Here is a 22,244-nt window from a genome sequence, read left to right on the forward strand (position 1 = left end):
TTGGAACAAAGTTAGAGGTAAAAGAAGAGACTTTTGTAAGAGAGAGCGAGTTTGGGTTCAAAAGAGTCCGATTCTGAAAGTGAAGGACTCTTGGGGGGGCCAGGGGAGGGTGAGCTCAGCTTGGACAGAGAAGAGGAGAAAGTGCCGACCGTGCAGGGACCTCAGCCAAAGGGCTCGGGATCAGGAATAGACTGGGCTTGCAGAGGTAGCCAGAGGTATTCTGACCAGGGAATTGAGCAAGATTTATCACCTAAGTTGGCCGAGACTGGACAGAGCTTGGCTTTGAGTCTGTTTTACGTGTTGGGCATGCATTCATCCCTCCCTCCAGTCTGAGCCTTCAGATAGAGAGCCATCACTCTCAGTGAAATGCGGACAAGGAGAGACTGTCAAGAGTGGGGACAGAACCGGAGAAGCAAAGCGATGGAAGTACAAGTGCCCTCATGCCTCTGAAGGTAGCCTTGCAGGCGGGAAGGAGCTGCCTGCACCCTGCTCTGCTCCCACCTCCCTCCCGGTGGCCAAGGGCTGTCCTATCTGCATTTGAACAGTGGGCGCCCAGCAGACCAGGCAGCAGACCAGGCAGCCGGCCAGGAAGCTCACCACTCTATCCCATCATCCCATCCCCTGGACTCCTAGGCCTCAGCTTCCATGCACCATATTCCACTGCTCCACCTTTGGTTCTAGAACACTGACCCAGATGAGCTGAGCGGCTGCATCGAGCCGTGGGAACACTGTGGGCTTGTGTGCGTGTTGAGAGGTTCCCGAGTGGCCCCAGCCTCAGCCTCTCTGAAGGCAGGCTTCAGAGGGTGCCTGCGCCTGGGAACTTTACTCGACTGTGACCGTTGGACGGAGACAGATGAGGGTCGACTCCTGCTGGTTCTGTCCCACACTCCCCGTTATGATAGGCAGTGAAGCAAATCGTTTGGGCAATTGCCTGACCTTAATGGGATAGAAAGGGCTCCTCTCTTGCCTGAGAGGAACATCCAAGTATGTGCTTACTGTTTAGTTTTCCTGGAAAAATAATTTCTCTGGCAAGCTAGCGAGGGTGAATTTGCCTTCAGAAAAGGATGGTGTCATATCCATAACTCCTGCGGCCCCTCATGCACTGCTGTGGCTGAAAAACTTGCATTCAGTGCAAGAGCGACCAAACAGCTGCTAAGAAAAGTTTTCGTTTTACTTCAAGAAAACTGTGTTGGAGAAAGAAAAAGAAAAATACACGATTGGGCAGCAATTGGTAACCCAGCAAGCCCCTGAAATTCAGAGGTTTTGGAAGGAGAATGCAAACTATCAAACAGCTTGATTTTTAAGGGTATCCCTCCTTCTTGGAATTCTGCCCTTTGTAAATCCATCCTTTTGTACCTGAAAGACCTTTAGAAGCTTCTGGAGTCATATGTTGAAGAGTAAATTATGCCTGGGAGGGATCAGGTGATCAATAACAGCTCTGTCTTCAATGGAGATGGAGATCCTTGGGATGGGACAGAGAGAATCTCTTGGGAACAGCAGGAAAAGGAAGCCTGAGTGACAAGATGGGACAAGGGGGTGAATGGGGAAATGGGACTTGGCTCGTTTAGATTTTTTTTTTCAGTGGAGGTACCGGGGATTGAACTCAGGACCTTGTGCATGCTCTACCACTGAGCTACAGCCTCTCCCCTTAGGATATCCTAGATGGAAAGAGCCTCATAAACCATCTACATCAGTGTCCTACATTTTTTTTTACACATTGGAACCCTTTGTGCAGACACAGAACTCCATTATACATAAAATGAATACAAGTGGGGCTGCTCTGGTTAAAGTGGGGTGAGGGCCCTGGGGTCTGTTTACTTAGGTTCTCTTTCTATTGCTGAGGTGAAGCCAAGAGAAAAGTGAGGCAGCCCCACACTATGCTGGATCTCACTAGAACTTATTTTTCAACATAGATTTGGGGAGTTGGTTGGTTAAATACAGTCATTATACATTTATAATTAAGTTATATTCAAGATAAAGCTAATGAATACTCAATACTCAACATTGCCAAATTATTTTCCTACACTTCACTGTTATCTATGCTCTTGACTTACATCTGCTGTGTCTGTGTGGTGGAAACATGCTACAGTGGCACACTGGTGTATGTCTCTCCCCAACTCCTTATTTGGTGACAACATGCTGGGAGCTTGAAATTGGCCAGGGTGGGAGTATCTACACCACGGAAATTGGCAAACACTATCAATCAGCACCCCTCTCTCCCACGAACCGAGAGAGCCAATTGTTAAACAGTTAACAGCACACCACCCACTACACTGTAAGTCCTCACTTCTCCAGAAGCTACACTTACAGCAACCTCAGCTGTGAAGAATGCACCTTAGAACTCAGGAGGGGAAGAGGAAATGAAGCCGAGTGCCCATTATCATAAAACACATGCCCTTTACTCTGTACAGGAGACAAACCACTACGTGGCTCCAGCCCACACAAATATGTGCTAAATAACGTGGTGGAGGAGAAGCAACATGGTAACAACAGCACGGATTGACAGATGACGTTGGGAGGTCCCAGTGTCACAATTGTGAGCCTTATACTCTAAGGACAAACACAACTCACCCTACTCCTAAGACCCTCAGAGACCTCCCTGGATCACAGCCCAGCATGGTGCAGGCAGTGGTACTGTTGATCCTTCTGACCCCCTTGAAATGGGCTAAATTACAGGCAGAACAAGGTCGGTAAGGAAGCTCCAGTTCTGTGGTGTCCCCCAGTGTCCACAGCACGTGGTACAGTGCTTGGCACATAGAAAGCCCTTAATAATTATTTATTGGAAGAAAGAACCAATTTTCCTAAGCAAACCCCTGACCCATTTCACCCCCATTCCTCCCTCACTGCCCCTACTGCAAACATCTCTGTCGTTCCCCTTCTCTCTCTTCTGTGGCCGCTCCCTTCACTTCCAGTCTCTCGTCCCCCTCCCCTCTGCCCCATTTTCTTCCTCTGTCCTCCTCAGGCCCTCTGCCTGCCAGTCGTCACCCACTTGCTCTTCCCCACCCACCCAAACGCCAACCATGCACAGTCCTGCCTGAGGCTCTGTGGGCTGGAGGTGGCTTCCCCCAGACCCAAAGTGTCTTTAGTAGACAAGCCCCTTTGTCCACAGTCTTCACAAAGGGAAACGCATCTGGTTCCAAATGTTTCCCTTGTCTCATTTCTCACTTTATCCTGGCGTGTGTGTATGTCCCCAAATGTGCTCAAAGCACCGCACATGCCTCATGTCCCCACAGCCTAATTGGCCAAGTCTAGAGTTTACAGTGTTGCTGGAGATGAGCTCGAGAATATTTCCTGGTTTTAATTAAGCCTTCTTGGGGTCCAGTGACCCAGCTACAACCATCTAGCTAGTTTAGACAGACTCCAAAAGGAGCCTAGGCTGGAATTGCTGGGTGCACCTAAAGGCTTCTGCCGGAAAAGACTCAAACTGGCAGGTCACGTGGCTCCAACTGGGTGGATAGTTGCCACGACAGGGCTCTTCCCTCTCCATTGGTAAGGTCAGTGATCCGACCACCATCCTTCAGGGACATTTTAGGGTCCTCCTAAAGGATTTGGAGGTTATGGCCAATCCTAGCGAGCCTTGTTATTTGTGTTCTGTGGTTCTGCAGGTGGCGGCCCCCAGAGGCGTGGTGAGACTGAGTCCCGGTCAGGTGGACTCCACAGCAGAGCTGTCACAGGCAATCTCGTCTTGGAGACCAATCTCTCGCCATAGAGTTGAATCGATCGGGAGAGACAATTTAGAAGTTTGAGTTTAAAAAAAAGTATCCTGATGGATTCTAGCAGGCTAGCTAACTTCTAGAAGCTCTGCTACTAAATAGATGAGCAGTGCTGGCCACATTACCTTCTCTGTGCCTCAGTTTCTACATCTGTAAGATGAGGTCAATGATAGCACCCACCTCACAGGGCTGTGGTGAGGATGAATTAAATGGTCTATCTAAAAATGCTGGAGGGGTGTGGAGAAAAGGGAGCCCTCCTACACTGCTGCTGGGAATGCAGTTTGGAGCAGCCATTATGGAAAACAGTATGGAGATTCCTCAAAAAACTAAAAATATGATCCAGCAATCCCACTCCTGGGCATATATCTGAAGGGAACTCTAATTTGGAAAGATCCATGCACCCCAATGTTCATAGAAGCACTATTTACAGTAGCCAAGACATGTAAACAACCTAAAAGTTTATCAACAGATGACTGGATAAAGAAGTTGTGGTATATTTATATGATGGAATACTACTCAGCCATAAAAATGATAAAATAATGCCATTTGTAGTAACATGGGTGGACCTGGAGATCATCATTCTAAGTGAAGTAAGCCAGAAAGAGAAAGAAAAATACCATATGAGATCACTCATATGTGGAATCTAAAAAAAGAAAAAAGAGGACACTAATGAACTCACCGACAAAACAGAAACAGATTCACAGACATAGTAAACAATCTTACAGTTACCAGGGTAAAGTGGGATGGGAAGGGATAAATTTGGGAGTTTGAGATTTGCAAATGTTAACCACTATATATAAAAATAAATTAAAAATCAAATTTCTTCTGTATAGCACGGGGAACCATATTCAATATCTTGTAATAACCTTTAATGAAAAAGAATATGAAAATGAATATACGTATATATATATGCATGACTGGGATAATTTTTTAAAAAGGTATATCTAACATGCTCCCTCCAGCCCTTGGCACAGAGTATGAGCCTTTTAAAAAGTGGATGTGGAGAGAACAAAACAAATTCAAATTTAAGAGGCGTGGTAGAGTTGGAATAAATTGTATTGTAAGATCCTTGAGGCCTGATCCCTCAGCTGTGAGGCCTATGGCTGCCCCCGGCCATTGGAGCCCGCCTGTCTGTGCCACTGAGCCAGGAGGCATGTGCAAGTGTCCCGGCTCAGCAGGCTCATGGAAGATGTGGGAAGCACATACACTTGGCATGGTCATGGTAACCACAGAGTCAGGGAATTGGGAACTGGGGTGATGGTGTCCCAATATCACATCATTAGGGCCAGGGTGTGCCTGAGGGGCCACATGTGAGAGTCTTGGCCTGGGTCCCTGCACTTCCTGACTTTGTCTCTCCCCAGGCCACACACCTCACCTCTGTCATTCCCGAAGTTTCTACCAGTAACTCCAGGGCCAGGTTGGCAGGCTCTGGGCCCTCTAGGCATCCTTTCCTTGCTCTACCAGCTGCCCGCTGTCCAGGCTCACATGCAAGTCCAGATGTGGCTCTACGCTCCCTTCTTCATTTGGCTTTGGACTTTAAGTGAAGAGCTGACCTTCTAAAAAGATTGAGGATCCTGTCTCTACCTCCAAGACACTTGGATTTAGAGAAGGCAAGGGACTTCAGTGCTTCACACTGAAATGTGAACCTTTCAGGCAGTGTGACAAGCCAATGTTCCCCTCTGGTATTTTGGGTCCTGCATGTGACATAGGGACCTGGCTGCCTCCTCCATCTAGTCCCACTTCAGAGGGAGATTTAGATGCAGGACTAGGGTTTCCAGGACTCCTGAAGGGAACTATTTGGGGCCAGTGCCTGGCTTTATGGGCCTGTGGGCACTCAAGGCCCCACAGAGCTCAGGATCTCGTCTCAAGACTGTTCTTGAAACACTGTGACTTGGGTCTCCTCGGACTGCTTTCAGTACGGATTCAATTCCACAAATCTTAAAAAAAGTCATTTCTTAGAAATTCAAGTCCATATCAGGAATGATAATGTGATGGCTGCCTCCCAAGGTTTGCAAGCTGCTCAGGATTTAGCTGCAAAAAAATAAAAATAAAAAATAAAGGAATCTAGTCCCTTTGCGTTAATTGTGCCAATGCTTTCGTTTTTCAGGCGATTTAAGTTCAATTTCAGATCTGGTGGTTGGAGTCACATTTTTCCAATCAAATCTTTCCCGTTTACAGGGAGGAGCCCGATGTCTAAGTGTAGGATTTGAATTTGCCCAGGTGCTGGCAGTTAGGGAGGGTTTTCATATTCAAAGCTGCACATGCTTTGGAAATGTGACTCCCATGATTGCAACAGGAGGCAATCATCTTTGGTGGGGAAGGGCAGGGGGCGGAAGCTCATATGGGAATTTGTGAGCTCTGTCCTTGGACTTCAGCATCTCGCTGGCGTCTTGCCCTCTCTGTCCATTCTCATGTCTTTAACTAGCACCATTAGTGGAATTTCATCCCTCAGAGCAGTGCTGTCACTGGAGCCCCAGTCTTGTTTCTCCAACTGCTTAAGGCAGCATTGCCCCAGCCTGGGAACTTGTTCAAAAGATCCCCAAATGTTGTTAGGATCAGGTAAGTTCAGGAAGCCCAGGCAATTTCCACCTAGATGCCCCCCTGCCTTGCATCACCCCAAGTACACTATGATGAAAACCATACCCATCCTAATAGCAACTCATCCTCAAAACTGTGCTGAAAGAATGAGGCAGATCTATACACTGTCGTATGCACCAATCTCTGAGAAGGCTGATGAAGTTTTAAAAGAGCAAGCTGCCACAATTGGTTGCAGTGGAAGCTCGCTTACCTGGCCTCTGTGGAGCCAACTCTCAGGATAAAGGATGCTCTCCATTTCCTCCGTAAAACGCACTGATTCTGGCTGCACTGGTATGCCTCTCCCTAGTAGATCCAGGCACTTCTGCTTTAACGGATTTTTAATTAACTGACCAGCTACTCCCCCAGCTGCATAGATAAAAGACAGTCTATTGCAGCTAACAAAATGATTTATGGCATGAACTCATCTATGTAAAATAAAAGATCTACAAATACATACACAGGCTTGTAAATACAGATCAAATTTCAAGAAATGTGCAGAGTGGTTGCTTCTGGGAAGGAAGTACTGAGTGTCTGGGGTAGAAAGGTTCACTACATATTCTTTTGTACTGTTTTAACTTTTTACTTTGTTCATGAATTATTTTTTTCTGATCAAAAAAGTACAATGAACACATATATACCTATCAAGACTCCACAATTAACACTTTGACATATTTGCTGTATATTTTTGTTTATATCAATCAGTCTATTTATACACATATGTATTTTTCCTTTGTTGAGGCACTTGAATGTATGTTACAGGCATTGTGACAAGCTACCCTAAATTCTCCAGAATGACTTTCCTAAGAATAAGGAAATTCTCCCTCCTCACCATAAATCATTATCACACTTAAGAAAATAATCTAAAATTATCTAATTTCCAATCCATATTCAGATTGCTCCAATATCCCACAAATGTGGGATATTATAGTTTTTTTAAATTAAAAAAAAAACCCAAATCAAAGTTTGTGCATTGCATTTACTCATGTCTTTTTAGTGTCATTGATTCTACAGTGGTGCATAGTCTTGATTTGTGTGTGTCTGTGTGTGTCACTGACTTTTGGAAGAGTTCAGGTCCGTTGTGTTGTAGAATATCTCATATTCTGAAATTGTCAGTTTCCTCATGGTGTACATTCTTTTTTTCCAATAAAATGATTTAATAACAATAGATATAAAGGAAATCAGACCCTGTTTTATATAAACAGCAATCTTCAAATTAGCTCATCTTCCCAATATATCCAGCAGCAGCATTGCAAATCTTCTGGTCCTCTTAAAACTTTAATCCCCTTCCCTTGCATTCTCCATATTCAGTCAGTTCCCAAGACTGCCAATTTGCCCTCTGACACGCCTCATGTTTTTATGCCTTCTCCAGTCCCACTATGCCCCTGCCTCCAGGTCAGGCTTTAATCCTCACCCCTAAATTACTGCCACTGCTTCCTCACTGACCCCTGTAGTGTTAGAATCTTCTCCTAAAAGTCTGTGCCCTGATATATAAAAGAAACACTGCCTTCATCATGTCACTCCTCTCTGAAAAACTGTCAATGGCTCCCTAGTTCTTACTCTCCAAGAAAAGCCCATCTTTTTTTCTGTTGGAGTCAGCTTTAAATCCAGCCTTCAGCATTGGAGACGGATCTCTACCTAAATTCCAGTGTTGCCAATTACTTGATGCGTTGCCTTGGAGAAGTCACTAGCCTTATCTGGCCTTCAGTTCTCTTATGTGTGAAATGGAAATAATAATTGTGCCTGCCTCCCAAGTTTATCCAGCCCATGTCCCCTTCTTTTAAGGGTCTCTCCAAATCTTGCCTTTTCTTTGAGTCTCAGCTCAAGCCCTGCCTCTTCCGGGAAGACTTCCTACCCACAGCAGCCGTTCCCTGCCCCCCACCCCGTGAATTTCCATAGCACTTGTGGTCTACAGGGAATACTTTAGCAGATGCTTGTTGCTATGGACTGAATGTTTGTGTCCCTTCAAAATTCATATGTTGAAACCTAATCCCCAATGTTTACATTTTCCTCTTATCTGCTAGTTTGGATGGCTGGGGCCCCTTGAGGGCAGGAGATCTGTCGGTTGTTTGTCCTAGAGTTTAGAAAGCTTCTGCTGTGCTGAGCGTCAGCAGCTCTGAGCTTATCACATGCTTGGATGTGAGCAGATGTTTGTAGATCTTTAGAGTTACCCATTGAACCCTGAGAAAATATGATACCGAGCATCGCTGCCTCAGGTGAGACAAGGGTTATGACCACCATCCAAATAATCATTGCAATTGCTCCTGTTGATAGAGTGCTTATTATGTGTCCAGCACTTGGAATATATAGTCTATTTGGTTCCAACTTTATAGATGAACAAACAGAGGCTCAGAGAGCGTAAGAAACTTGCCCAGGGTCACCCAGCTGTTAACTGCTGAAGCTGAACTTTGAACCCAAGTCTAAGTACAGAGTCCATATTCTTTCCCGGCTGCCTCTGGAGTGACAGTGAACAGTACGTTGATGGAAGGAAGGACGAGTTAGTAGAGATGCTATGATTAGGATCAAATTTATTCCAGTGGTCTCCTTTATAACTGAGAATACCCACCCCCTCCCAGGGTAGTGGTGTATTACCAGTGACCGGGCAGCTTCCATGAGGAGGCTGTCTTCATTCAGAATCGTGCCCAGACACAGGCTTCTCCGTGGCCAAGGGAGCGAATGAAGCAAAGCAGCTCGCACAGGAGAAGGATTTAGGATCTCTGTGTCTGTCTCAAAGGGCCCAAAGCTGACCATCTGGATTAATGGGAACTCCAGGAGGGTGAAAAGCAATGATAAGGAAATGAGTAGGAGAGTAAAGGAAGCGAGAGTGATGAGATGACGAGTAAACAGGGGATAGTGTAGGGGATGAGCTTAGGAAATATGTGCTCGGGGCAGTCCGATAGGAAGTCCTAAAGAACACCTCCTGTGATTGGGGAGTGATGTATGTGGGCGTGTGCGTGTGATATTGACTTTACACGTACGTGTGCGTATGTGTGGGTATTGGTTCAATCTTTGGATTTAAATAAAGAACAGACCAAATTCAGACTTAAATTGCCTCCTTCTCAGTAGCCACTTCATCACCCCGGCATCACATTTCCCAGCTGGAGGGCAGTAATTGCATGGCCAGATCTGGTCCCATCTGGGAAACACCAGGGTCTTCCTGAGTCGTCATACACCATGCTGGCTGCCAAAGGCGTAAGGTGACCTAAGTGAAGTCTTCACACACGCCATATGCACGGAGTCGGAAAACCCCAAGGGAATATGTGGCAGCAGAGGCAGAGCTGCCATGCCTGCCAAATTTCCAAGGGGAAGAAGGAATTGCTGCGTCCGTATTTGCCCCCAGGATTGGAAAAATGTATCTCAGCCACTGGAACTGAAGGGGGTGGCCTTTACCTTCATAGGAGAGTCACTGTTTGTACAAATACTGCTGATGGCCTGATATATGTGCGTGTCTTTATATAAATAGAGGTATACACTCCCTTTGCCAGATTGCATCAGCTACCTGTTTAACATTTTACTCTGGTGCTTTTTTACAAAAACAGTCTGAAAATCAGAATAATCTACGGCCTCGGCAGTGTTTCCACTTTGCTATTTTGCTTTGAGAGTAAAAGAAACCCAGATCTGGTGCTTACCAGTGAGCTAGTCACTGATTGAATGCATTATCCTGACTTTCGTCTATTAGAAACCATGTCGCTCTGATGGAGCTCATTCGTGGTAACGAGGAGGGTGGGGGCGGCGTCTTGGCGGTGATGGCGGTCATTCTTGGAGAAACCAAGCAGTGAGCTGGCTGCTTATAGCATTTATTGCCAATGTGGTGTTTCATTTCTTAATTCAGTAAACCTATGTCAAGGGCATCGGGCCCAGTGCTAGGCACAGGGGAAACAAAAGCAAGTAAAACATATAAGTTTGTGTCCTGGATTCCCTCAAGGATTCCATGGCCAAATGAGAGGTAAGCCTCTTTAGAAAGAACATTCAGGGATTTCTGATCATGTTGGTTGCCTGAGCTGTGGCAGGAAGCTCCTCCTTCACTCCAAAAGCATTATTTTTAGAAAATTCAAATATGTAGTACAGCTCAAAAGCAAAAACAAGTAAATTCTAGTGCCGGAAACGAAGAGGTATCTCAGAGCCGCAGCAGGGAGCAGGAATTGCGACTCCGCGGTCTATAGAGGAATCAAACGTGGACATGCATCCCGGGTGCAAGGGTTTGATGGCAGGGTGGGGGGTGGGAGCAGGATCTGAGCTCCTCTAGAAAGCCAGCAGCTGGAAGGGCTGGCCTATAAATGGAGACAAGGGTAGGAAAAAAAAAACAGTTCAAAAGTGTCCTGGCCACTTTGAGCTGAGACTGGGGAGGGTGTCACGCTAACCTGAGGTACGCAAGCAGGCCTCCAGGTAAAACAGTTCCTGCCAAGTAACAGTAATAACACTAACCAAGTGCTTAATTATTTGTTGGACACTACACTGAGTGCTTTATAGTAACACATTCTTAGAACGGCCCTATTTTAAAGATACTGAACCTAAAGAACAGAGAGATGAAGCAACTTGCCTAAGGTCACTCAGCTACTATGAATTCAAATCCAGGCAGTGTAGCCCATGAGCCTGCGTCTGTCATTGTGATTCTGAAGATGAATTCAGAGCCCAAACTTGATAAATCCATGAGGAAATCAACCACTACGAGACTGGTCTGACAAATAGGAGAATTCACACCTCAGGAATGAGAGAAAATAGAGAAATCTGAAAGGGACTTGAAAATAAGTATGCTTTAAATGTTTAAAAAAATTTTTTTAATGAATAGGAATGATATGGCAAGAATCAGTTTGAAAAATACGAGTGGAACTGAAAAAGAAAAATATAAACATCAAAATGGAAAAAAGAACACTTAATAGATGGATTAAATAGCAGACCAGATGCAGTTGATAAGAGGATTAGAGAACTAGCAGCTAGATCTGAGGAAATCATCCAGGAGACAGACCAGAGGAACGGGGACATGGAAACTATGAGAGAGATGTTAAGCTACAGGGAGTCTAGAATGAGAAGTTCTAACAAGTGTCCAGTAAGAGAGAATAGAGTGAATGGGGGAAGAGGCAGTCTTTGAAAGATAACAGAGGACATTTTCCAGAATTGCTGCAAACCAGGAGTCTTCTAACTTCCTGTCTTAATCTCAGGCTCAGGAAACTGCCGGTCATCTGTCCTCTTGGGAAGAGGCCAGCATCTTAGCTCTCCCATTGCTTCTACAATAGCTCAAAGTGCCACCTTCTTTACATAGACCAATATTTCTCAACATTTTTATTTCATTATTGCCTCCCTCCTCCCAGGAGCCTTTTTAGATACTTTTTCCTGATCATTGTCCCCTCATGAAATTTTAAATACCAAAGATAAACTATATACCTGTTTATGTACTGTATGTACATCTGGGCTTTACACAAGCATGCTCTAGGCTGTTCCCGCCACCTGGGACGGAGGTTATTCCTCTTTGTTCCCCCTTCTCCTTTGCCTGGCTTTCTACTCATTCTTCAGGTATCAGGTTAAATGCCACATCCTCAACCCCTCCAGCATAGGTCAGACCCCTAGGTTATATGATCTCCTTTAAGGCACTTATGAGATGTATAAGTAAATAATGATCTGAGTAATTATTGGTTCATCAGAGTTCGTGTCTCTCTTGCGTTCTGCTGTGTCTCAGGGGCTCAGCACAGTGGCTGCCACATGGTACGTGCTCAAACAGCTGAAGAATGAATGAGTCCCACACGCGGCATTACCTGAGCAGATGAAAGGAAACTCACAGCCTTGGGAGGGACCTTGGAAAGCTATTTTAACTCTTCCCCAGTTTGTGAGCAGAACTGTTGTGTAACTACTTCTGAAAGAGCAAAGTATGTGCTTTTCTTAAAACCACACTGCAGTAGTTCCTTTTTCCTTTAAATAGTTCTCATTATTTGGAAGCAAAAGGTGGTCAGGAAGCTGTGGAGAAAGAGACAGATCTCTTTTTGAAAATATGTAAAAATAACATCTAAAATCATTTCCTATTTTAGAAGAGCCAAGGAAACTGCCAGCTTCAAAGAAACCCTGTAGTAAATCCTTTTGTTACAAGGAAGAATAGACCAAATTGAGTGAAGATTCTCTTTTTAATCCAACAGAACCAAAACAAATAGGTTGAAATTGGATGTGGTCACAGTGGTTGCTCATATCAGCTTGCAAGAGCCAATCATTACACTTTCAGAAATGTGGAGAGCTGGTTGTTAAGTACAGCCGTTATTAAAAATTAAATTATAGAAACTTCCAATTAAGTAAATAAGATTAAAAACAAAGCTAATAAATACTCAGAACTCATCACTTCCTAATTATTTTACCATGCTTTACTACTATCCACGCTCTTGAGGTTATTTGTGTCCTTTGTATCTGTGTAGTGAAAATACTATACAATGTTTTGTGACTGCTCATCTCTTTGCCTCTTTGAGTTCAGGGAAGTCAAGTTGGTAGTTTGAAATCAGCCATGTTAGGAGTATTTCCATCATGGAAATTAGTAACTGCTATGAATCAGTGCTAAATCTACTGTGTGGTTGATTTTTCTTGACCAGGGGTCAGCGAACTTCTACCCACAGCCTGTTTTTGTACAGGTCACAAGCTAAGAACGGTTTTTACATTTTTAAAGGGTTGTTGGAAAGTAAAAAGGAATATGTCACAGAGACCCCGTGTAGCCACAAACCCTGAAATATTTATTATCTGGCTCTTTACAGAAAAATTTTGACGACTTCTGGTGTAGAGTTAAGAAAGTGATAAAGAAATGTTAATAGTTCAGATTAAATTTAAAATTGTGTCATCTCTGTAACTGCTACATTTTAAATAGCACAAAAAATTGAGGAAATATTCTTCAAGTATTCAGAAACTATTATCTGATTTAGTAAAGAAGTTACTCATGTCACTGATGGGAACTAGTGAAATTTTGATATACATTCTGTTGTTTCAGTTTTGTCCTGTAAATCAATATATCAGCCAATACTCCTGTCGGAACCACGTTTATTTGTTAATTGTCACCTGAGGCTGGCTATGGACACAAGAGTTGGGGAAAAATTGACTAAAGCACTCTATGAGAGTTATTTTGCTGTGTGAAATGCATAATAATGAATTTCTATATTTATTATATATATATTATATATATTATATAATATATCTATTACTTATATATATTATATATATATTTATATTATATCTATTATATATATATTATATAATATATCTATTATTTATTATTATTTGTAAATTGTGTGCTACACACTTGTAATCAAGATATATAGGTGGGTTTTTTTTTTCTCAGAGAGTAGGTTATTAAGCATTTAACAGCACAACACTGGCCACAATTTTGGGTTTTGTTTTTTTTTTCCAGATCTCTAGTTTATTTTAGAGTTAACCTGTTTAGTTAATATTTTTTATTGAAGTAAGAGCATTTAACATGCAATATGGCCTCTTAAAAAATTTAGGTATATAATACAATATTGTCAGCCAGACACGATGCTGTTCAGCAGATCTCTATAACTTCCTCATCTTGCAGAACTGAAACCTTATGCCTACTGATTAGCAACTCCCAATTTACCCTCCCCCCAGCCCTGGCAACCACCATTCTATTCTCTGCTTCTTTGAGTTTGACTATTTTAGATATCTCATATAAGTGAAATCATATAGTATTTGTACTTCTGTAGCTGGATCATTTCATTTAGCATAATGCCCTTCAGGTTCGTCCATGTTGGAAATGGCAGGATTTCCTTCTTTTTAAAGGCTGAATAATATTCCATTGTATGTGTATAACACATTTCCTTTATCTATTCATCTGTTAATAGACATTTAGGGTGTTTCCATATCTTGGCTACTGTGAATAACTCTGCCATGAACATGGGAGTGCAAATACCTCTTTGAGATCCTGATTTCAATTCTTTTGGTTAAATACACAGAGGTGGGATTGCTGGATCATATGATAGTTCTAGTTTTAATTTTTTGAGGAACTTCCATACTGTTTTCCATAGTGGCTAAATCATTTTACATTTGAACACTGTACAAGGGTTCTAATTTCTCCACATTCTCATCAACACTTGTTATCTTTTGATTTTTTGATAATAGATATTCTTGTAAGTGTGAGGTGACATTGTATTTTTGATTGGCATTTCCCTGGTGATAAGTAATGTGGACACGTTTTCATAGACCTGTTGGCCATTTGTATATCTTCTTTGGAGAAATGTCTATTCAGGTCTTTTGCCAGTTTTTAAGTGGGTTATTTGCTTTTGTTCGTTCATTTTTTTGCTATTGAGTGTAGGAGCTCCTTATATGTTTTGATATTAACTCCTATCACATAAATGGTTTGCAAATATTTATTTCCATTCTATAGGTTGCCTTTTTCACTCTGCTGATGGTTTCCTTTGTTGTCCAGAAGCTTTTTAGTTTGATGCAGCCCCACTTGTCTATTTTTGCTTCTCTTGCCTGTGCCTTTCGTATCCTTATCCAAGAGACCATTGCACTGGTCACATATTAAAGGGGCAAAGGTCTGTGGGGATTCTTTGAGTCTGTGAACAGGTTCATGGACTCCTTTCTTCAGCTGTGCCTGAGCAAAGCTGCTAACCTGAAAACAAACTTATGTCTGAACTGTCTTAAAGCACTGGGTTCTGGCCATAAGCTCTAACCCTCTTCATCTGATCATGAGGAGGGAGGAGACTGTCTGGTCCTTGAGGCCTTGAGATGCCTGGGAAAATCCTCAGAAAAAGATAACATTTCACTTTGGTGACAAATTTGTTGATTTTACAGATAACATCCACATTTTGCCTCCGAGAAGGAGAACTCAACAAGGACATTGGTTTTTATGTTTTTCTCTAAATAGTCATTAGTACAAATTAATAAATCTTTTTGTTGGGGGAACATTGGGCTATATTTCATCTTTGTTCAACTAACAGAGAAAAAAGGAATGCATTTCCTTGGGTTCAGGATATAAAGAACAAGAAACTTTGAAGTTATATGGACCTGGCTCGTGCCCCTAAGTCATGCTGAGGACACGGCGCACCGGTTATGAGCATAAATGGAGCTTGAGTGAGTACATTTTTGCTTTCTTTGGCAGTGGAATTTAGAAACCTCTAGAAAAGAGGATCTTAAATTTGAGAGTGCATCAGAATCACCTGGAGGGCGTGTTGAAACATGTATGAATGGGTCTCACCCTCAAAGTTTCTGAACTACCAGGTCTGTGGTGGGCTCCCCCAAAGTTACATTTATAACCAGTTCCCAGGTGATGGTGATGCTGACACTGCTGTTCTGGGGACTACCTTCTTAGCCAGTGGTCTAAGAAAAAAGCCCCTGTGTTCCAGCTGCCTGGTTTTGATTATAATCTACCTTGAGATGTTCCCTACAGGGTGTGCACCTTGACAGTTTGCAGTCATCTAAGCAAACTGGAAAATGCCTTCCTCCCACAACGCCTTTCTCTCGAACAAAACAATAGGCAAAAAGCTTGGTTGCTCTGAACCTGAACCATTGCAGTCTTGGGGGAAGTCAGGGCCATTCCCATCAGAAAGCCGTCTGGGGCCTGAGTTAGTGTTTCAACTCCTATGAAGGCAAAAGACCCCAGTGTACCTGGGCCCCTGATCTGTGCTGTTCCAGAGAGAGAGCCAGGGGTCCAGAGGCTCCCAGCTTCAGTGAGGGGTGACGTGTAGGTTAGGAAATGGAAATTTCAGCTTCGGGTTCTATCTGAGAGAAGGGGTGAAAGAGGGGCTAGAAAGCGAGCCTAGAAACAGTCCTCCCAGCTCTACTCTCAGGAAAGTGGAAGTGACCGTGAAACTTCCTTCCTCCAAGAGCCAAAATGGCACCACAGAGCGGTGGAGTGATAAGAGCAGTGGAGAGTGGGATGCAACACCTAAGATGTCCCCAGTGGCTATCTTTGGGGGTGGGGCTGTAGGCGATTTTTTTTCTTTCTACTTCTCTGCATTTTATAAACTAAAAAAACTTACTTAGCATATATATATGCCAATTAATACTAAAAAATCCCTCCTCACTATTTTTCCCTTTAAAAACTTGAGTTGTAACATATATAGGTAAGTCTATAAATTGTACAAACCTTAAGTGCAAGCTTCATGATTGTGTGAATGTGTGTACCCATGTTACCAGAATCTAGATCTAGGTAGAGAATATTAACTTTTTAGAAGGCTCCTCCATGCCCTCAGTCTTGAACTTCAGAGAAATGGGAGCAGGATTTGGAAAGGGGTCTGTCCTGCCGCGGTGCAGACCTGTCAAAGTCTACCAACCCCAAAGGGAGCTTCAGTGCAAAGACTGCCTTCTAGAGGAGTCTTCCGTCTGGTGGAAATGGGCCTTAGATCACCTACTTGATCAGTCATTGGCTGGGGACTACCCCAAGAACAACATGGCCTTAGTTCCAAAGCCGAGGCAGACCCTGAAGGAGCTAACAGGTGGACGCCATCCACTACCCACACTCCTCACAGCTGGGCAGTGGTGTCTTTCTCCACAGGGGTTGTGAGCCATGTGTCTCCATGTCTGCAGCAAGGACAGGCAGAAACAGGGATTCCAACCCAGGTTATCTGGAGCCAAATTCTGTCCCATTTTCCACTCTGGCACACTGCTTCCCCCAAGTCAAGGAACTCTTCTAGTCAAGAGGTAAAGAATCTCTTCAAGGCATGAGCCAGCGTCATCAGGCACTAGACAGGGCCCAAGCCAGGGGCAGGCCGGGTTCCCTCTCTGCCCTAGGCAGTCGGCTTCAATTGTCAGGAGCTCACTGTCAGTTGGAGTCTTGTCAGCAAAAGTGGGAAGGACACGTCCAGAATAAATCCATTGCCACTTGCTGGGTGCTGCCCAGAGTGTGGGACTGTGGGTGAGGCAAACAAGATGTGGGCAAGAGCGTTTTCCTTTGAGGAAAAATATGAAGCCAGGCTCCTCCACTTTCTGAAAGTCTGGGCTCTGATCATAGCTTAAACTCGGTGGGGGGGGGCAGTCTTAAAGGGGCTAACATTGGACGAAGTGCCCAGCTAAGGGGAAAAGGGCCTCAGTCAGAAGGGAAGACTTTTCTTCAACGCAGGGCAGCGTGCTTCAGAAAGAGAAATGGGGTCTACATTGAAGCGTAACTTTCCAGAGAAAGGAAGATTGGCTCTGGAAGTACGTGTAACTTTCCAACATGATTTGCTTCCAGGTTGAGTCATTAGACCTAATTTCAGTGACTGTTTTCCCTGGGCTGTGCCCTTTCTCTGCAGAGTGGAGGGATAAGAGGCCTCTGGGTGTGCTAGCCTGGAACATTGGGACTATTGTAAGTCCTCCATATCTAGCCATTCTTTTCTGTCAGTTAAAAATGCTGTGGACCAGAAACAAACCCTCACATTTATGGTCAATTTACTTTCAACAAGGATGCCAAGACAATTCAATGGGGAAAGAATAGTCTTTTAAATAAATGGTGCTGTGACAAGTGGATATCCACATGCAAAACAACAGGGTTGGACTCTTACCTTATACCATATACAAAAATGAAATCAAAATAGATCAAAGGTCTAAACAGAAAAGCTAAAACTGTAAAACACTTGGAAACAAACATAGGTGTAAATCTTTCTGACTCTGGATTAGGCAACAGTTCCTTGCATATGAAACAAGAGTACAAGCAACTAAAGAAAAAAAACAGATAAATGGGACTACATCAAAATTAAGAGCTTTTGTGCTTCAAAGCACACAATCAAGAAAGTGAAGAGGCCACCCACAGAATGGGAGAAAATTTTTGTGAATTATATATCTGATAAGAGACTTATCTTTAAAATGTATACAGAAAACTTACAACTCCATCATAAAAACACAGATAACTCAAAAACGAACAAAGGATCTGATTAGACAGGCCTCCAAGAAGATATACAAATGGCCAATAAGCACATGAAAAGATGTTCAACATTACTAGTTATTAGGGAATGGAAATCAAAGCCACAATGAGACACTATTCCATACCTACCAGGATGGCTATAATAAAATATAGTATGGGAACTAACCAGTGTTAGTGAGGATATGGAGAAATTGGAACCTTCAAACATTGCTGGTGGAATTATAATATTGTGCAGCCACTTTGAAAAAATAGTTTGGCAGTTCCTCAAAAAGTGAAACATAGAGTTAGTTGCCCTATGACCCAGCAGTTCCACTCCCAGGTATGTACCCAAGAGAACTGAGAACATATGCCCACACAAACATTTGTACGTGGATGTTCATAGCAGCATTATTCACAATAGCCAAAAAATGGAAACTCAAATGCCCATCTCAACAAATGAATAGAGAAACCAAATGTGATATAGCCATATGACAGAATATTATTCTGCTTATAAAAGGAAATGAACTATTGACCTATTTTACAACATGATGAACCTTAAAAACATTATGCTAAGTGAAAGAAGCCAGTTACAAAGGATCACATGTTGTATGATTCCATTTATATGAGATGTCCAGAATGTATAAATCCACAGAGACAGAAAGTAGATGAGGGGTTGCCAGGAGCTGAGAGGGAGGAAAGAACAGAGCAACTGCTAATGGCTCTGGAGTTTCTTTTTGGAGTGATGACAATATTCTAGAATAGTGATGATGGTTGCACAGTTCTGTGAATATACTACGCTAGGTGAATTATAGCTCCATAAAGCTGCTATAAAAATGCTGTGGATCCCTAAGCACCTGGCACTCATACCCTTGGATTCCTCTGATCTGCCCTGGATGGGTGGTCAGTTTAATTCAGCTCTAAATTCCTGGGCCTGCACAAACAGCCAGAAGTTAGGAATTAGGGTTGGAGCTGCTTTTGTCTTTTGCTCCCAAGTAACATTTTTCTAAATGATGTTAGTACAGTGCAGCCTTTCTTCTGAAACAGCCACTGTTAGAAGGCCAATTTGGACATACGTCCCTTGAATATTTCTTACCCTGAACCTAGTGCCTACTTCAGAGGCTGTGCTAAGGGATGGCTTCCTTGTTGAAGATCCACGTCTGGCTAGTCAAAGACAAACTGCAGGGATGCTCACGCATTACCACATCTCCAGCAACATAGATAAAGCTATAGTCAGGAACACACACACCAAAATGGGTAAAATAAAATGAACGACAATACTTAGTGTTGGCAAGGATTATAGCAAGTGGAACTTTCAGACCTTGTTGATGGAAGTGTAAATTAGTAAAACCACTTTTGTAATGGCTACTAAATCTAAATAGGTGAAGAGGGAGGGTACAGCTCAGCGGCAGAGTGCGTGCCGCACATGCAAGAGGTCCTGGGTTAAATCCCTAGTATTCCCACTAGAAACAAACAGACAAACAAACAAACACCGAATTACTTCCCCCTAGAAAAATAAAAATTAGAAAGAACATTTTAATTGAAAATCATCTAAATAGCTGTATGCCCTATGACCCATTGAGTCCACTCCTGCGTAAACAGCCAGTAGAAAGAGTATTTCCACCAAAAGACAAGTACAGGCATGGACACAGTGTCTCTGTTCATAACTGCTTCAAACTAGAAACAACTCAAAAGTCCATCAACTGGACAAAAGATAAATTGTGATATACCCATACAATGCAACATTCCTCAGCAATTAAAAAAAAAATCCTACTGGTACACATGGTAATCAAGATACAGCTCGGAAATATAACGTTGAGCGAAAGCAGCCAGATACCAAGTGTGGTTCTACGGTTCCATTTATATAAAGTACAAGAAGAGGCACAGTTAATGTATGGTAATGAAGATCAGAATACTGATCTCCTCTGGGGGAGGGCGTTGACCGGAAGGAACAGGAGGAAGCCTGTGATTTGCTGGAATCATTCCAGATCTTGATCTGAACAGTGTATACAGAGGCACACACAGGTACACACGTATCAAACAATTCACAGAGCTATAGCACGACGTTTGGACACTTAGATGAATGTAAATTGTATCGCAATTAAAGAAAAAGAAAATATGAGCTAAAGTAGAAGAAATATGCTGTTGCAGAAAGTGCGAGTTGGAAGGGGCCAAGAAGCCCATCCAGGCAGTCCTGCTCCAGCGCCCCCAGCCTCAGCCACTCTGCCCAGACGCGTGATCTGAGGCTCTGGATCCCGGGCATCATGCTCTACCTGAACAAGTGTTTTAACAGGGATATCTGTTTATTTCCCCAAAAGGACCTCTGAGAGTCCTGGAAAGGACAAGCAGTGGGTCTAAACCCAGTCATAAGGGCCAGCTTGCACTTGTCTATAGGAATTCCGCATAGGGGAAGCTCTAACAAAGGCTTTGAGATTGCAGACAGAAAGTTCTAGAACTCAAAGATTTCCTCCTGGCTGCTCCAAATCTCCCTGGGATTGGGGCGGGATGGGCTAAGTGTGAATCCTTCGAACAAAGCCCTCTCCTGCTCCACCCACTCTCCCAGTGAGCAAGTACATTGTTGTCTTTAACCAAAACCAAATGAGAAGTCCTGGTAACACTGGTGGCAATGAGGCAGGCAGGCCCGGTGGAAAGGATCCGGTGTTAGGAAATGGCCTCCCAGAGACTGTCTCCCAAGGTGGGGCCTAGGGCCTGGTTCTGGCCTTTGCTCTCTGGGCTGGGGGGAGGGAGCGTACCCACAGACAGGTCTGCTAGGCTTGGACATCTGTCCAAAGGGGCAGGTGGGAAACATGTGTCATGAGGGACTGTCTCTTCTTCTGGCCCTTTCTACCTTTCCAGAATCTTCTCTATAGGCTCAGTGGTCAGATGTGGCTCAATTAAGTTCATTCAAAATCTCTGGAGGATCTATGCTGACAATTCAGAGATGATTTGACTCATCTGTCCTCAAAAAGTTCACTTTCCAGTGGGGCCGATTCCAGAACCAGACAGCTTGGGTCCAAATCGTGGCCTCACCACTCCCTCCCTGTGTGACACTGGGCAAGTTCCTTAACCTCTTGGTTTCCCAGTTTCCTCACTCCATCTCACTGTGGGAACACAGAAGAGAAGGCCACCCTCAGAAAGAGGGAATCATGGAAGGCTTTCCAAAGGAGGTGATACTGGAAGTGAGTCTTGAAGGTTGAATGGGAGTTAGGATGGAGAAGCAGTGGCCGGAGGGAAGAGCATGGACAGCAGCAGAGAGGCTGGAAACTGCTTGGCACGAGCATGGTGCTGGGGTCCAGCCTGGGTTTCCTAGAGCTGGAGGCTCAGAGCCCGTGGTAGTTGAGGCTGAAGAGGTTGGTAGGGTGGGCTCCCATGGCAGAGAGCCCTAGCAGCCTGACTGCTCTCCCTGAAGTCTCCTTTTCCTCCCTCTGAGCCAGGCCAGCCTGCTCTTGGCCATGGGGCTTGCCCTGGATCTCGAAAGAGTCTTGGCTGGGGTTCACAGGAGGCTGCAACAATCTCCAGGAAATGCCGAGGTGATGAGGATGGCCCTGCATACGGCTAATGTAACTGTCACTCCAGTTTCCCCCCACCCCCCCTCCTCCCCAAACACATTTTTGTCTCTGTCTCTGGAAAACATGTGTGCAAGCAAAGTTTGGCTGGGTGGCAGATGAAACTTTTTTTGACAACGGAAAGGCATCAACAGTCCAGCTACATAAAGGGCCCCGGCCCAGCCTCATATGTTCACCTGAAAAACAAGTCTGAAAAGCCCCACGCCCCTGGGTGGTCCCATCCCACCTTGGGGACTGTCCTCAATGCATCTGTTTCCCGCTGACCTTACAGCAGAGCTCCAGCAGGCAGAGGGACCCTACTGCCTCATGCTTGAGGAATGCCTCCCGGGCTCCCTCCCACCTCCAGCCTCCTGGCTTCCAGAACTCAACAGCTCGCCTCTTGTGGGCCAATGTTTGCAGAAAATGTTTGCAGACTTCATAGCATGCCACTTCCAGGAATAATTAGCAGTCAGGCAGCAAGGCTTTAACTCAGGTCTGGTGAACGAAAACCTCAAGAATGTGGAGCTGAGGGTGGGGGAGGGTGGGGGAGGTTAGGGGTGTTTGCCTAAGTGGGGCTTGCCCGCCTGCCTAGCTGGCTGAATATGCTAGCCC

This window comes from Vicugna pacos, chromosome X (genome assembly GCF_048564905.1).
Source record: "Vicugna pacos chromosome X, VicPac4, whole genome shotgun sequence".
NCBI classification, from domain to species: Eukaryota; Metazoa; Chordata; class Mammalia; order Artiodactyla; family Camelidae; genus Vicugna; species Vicugna pacos.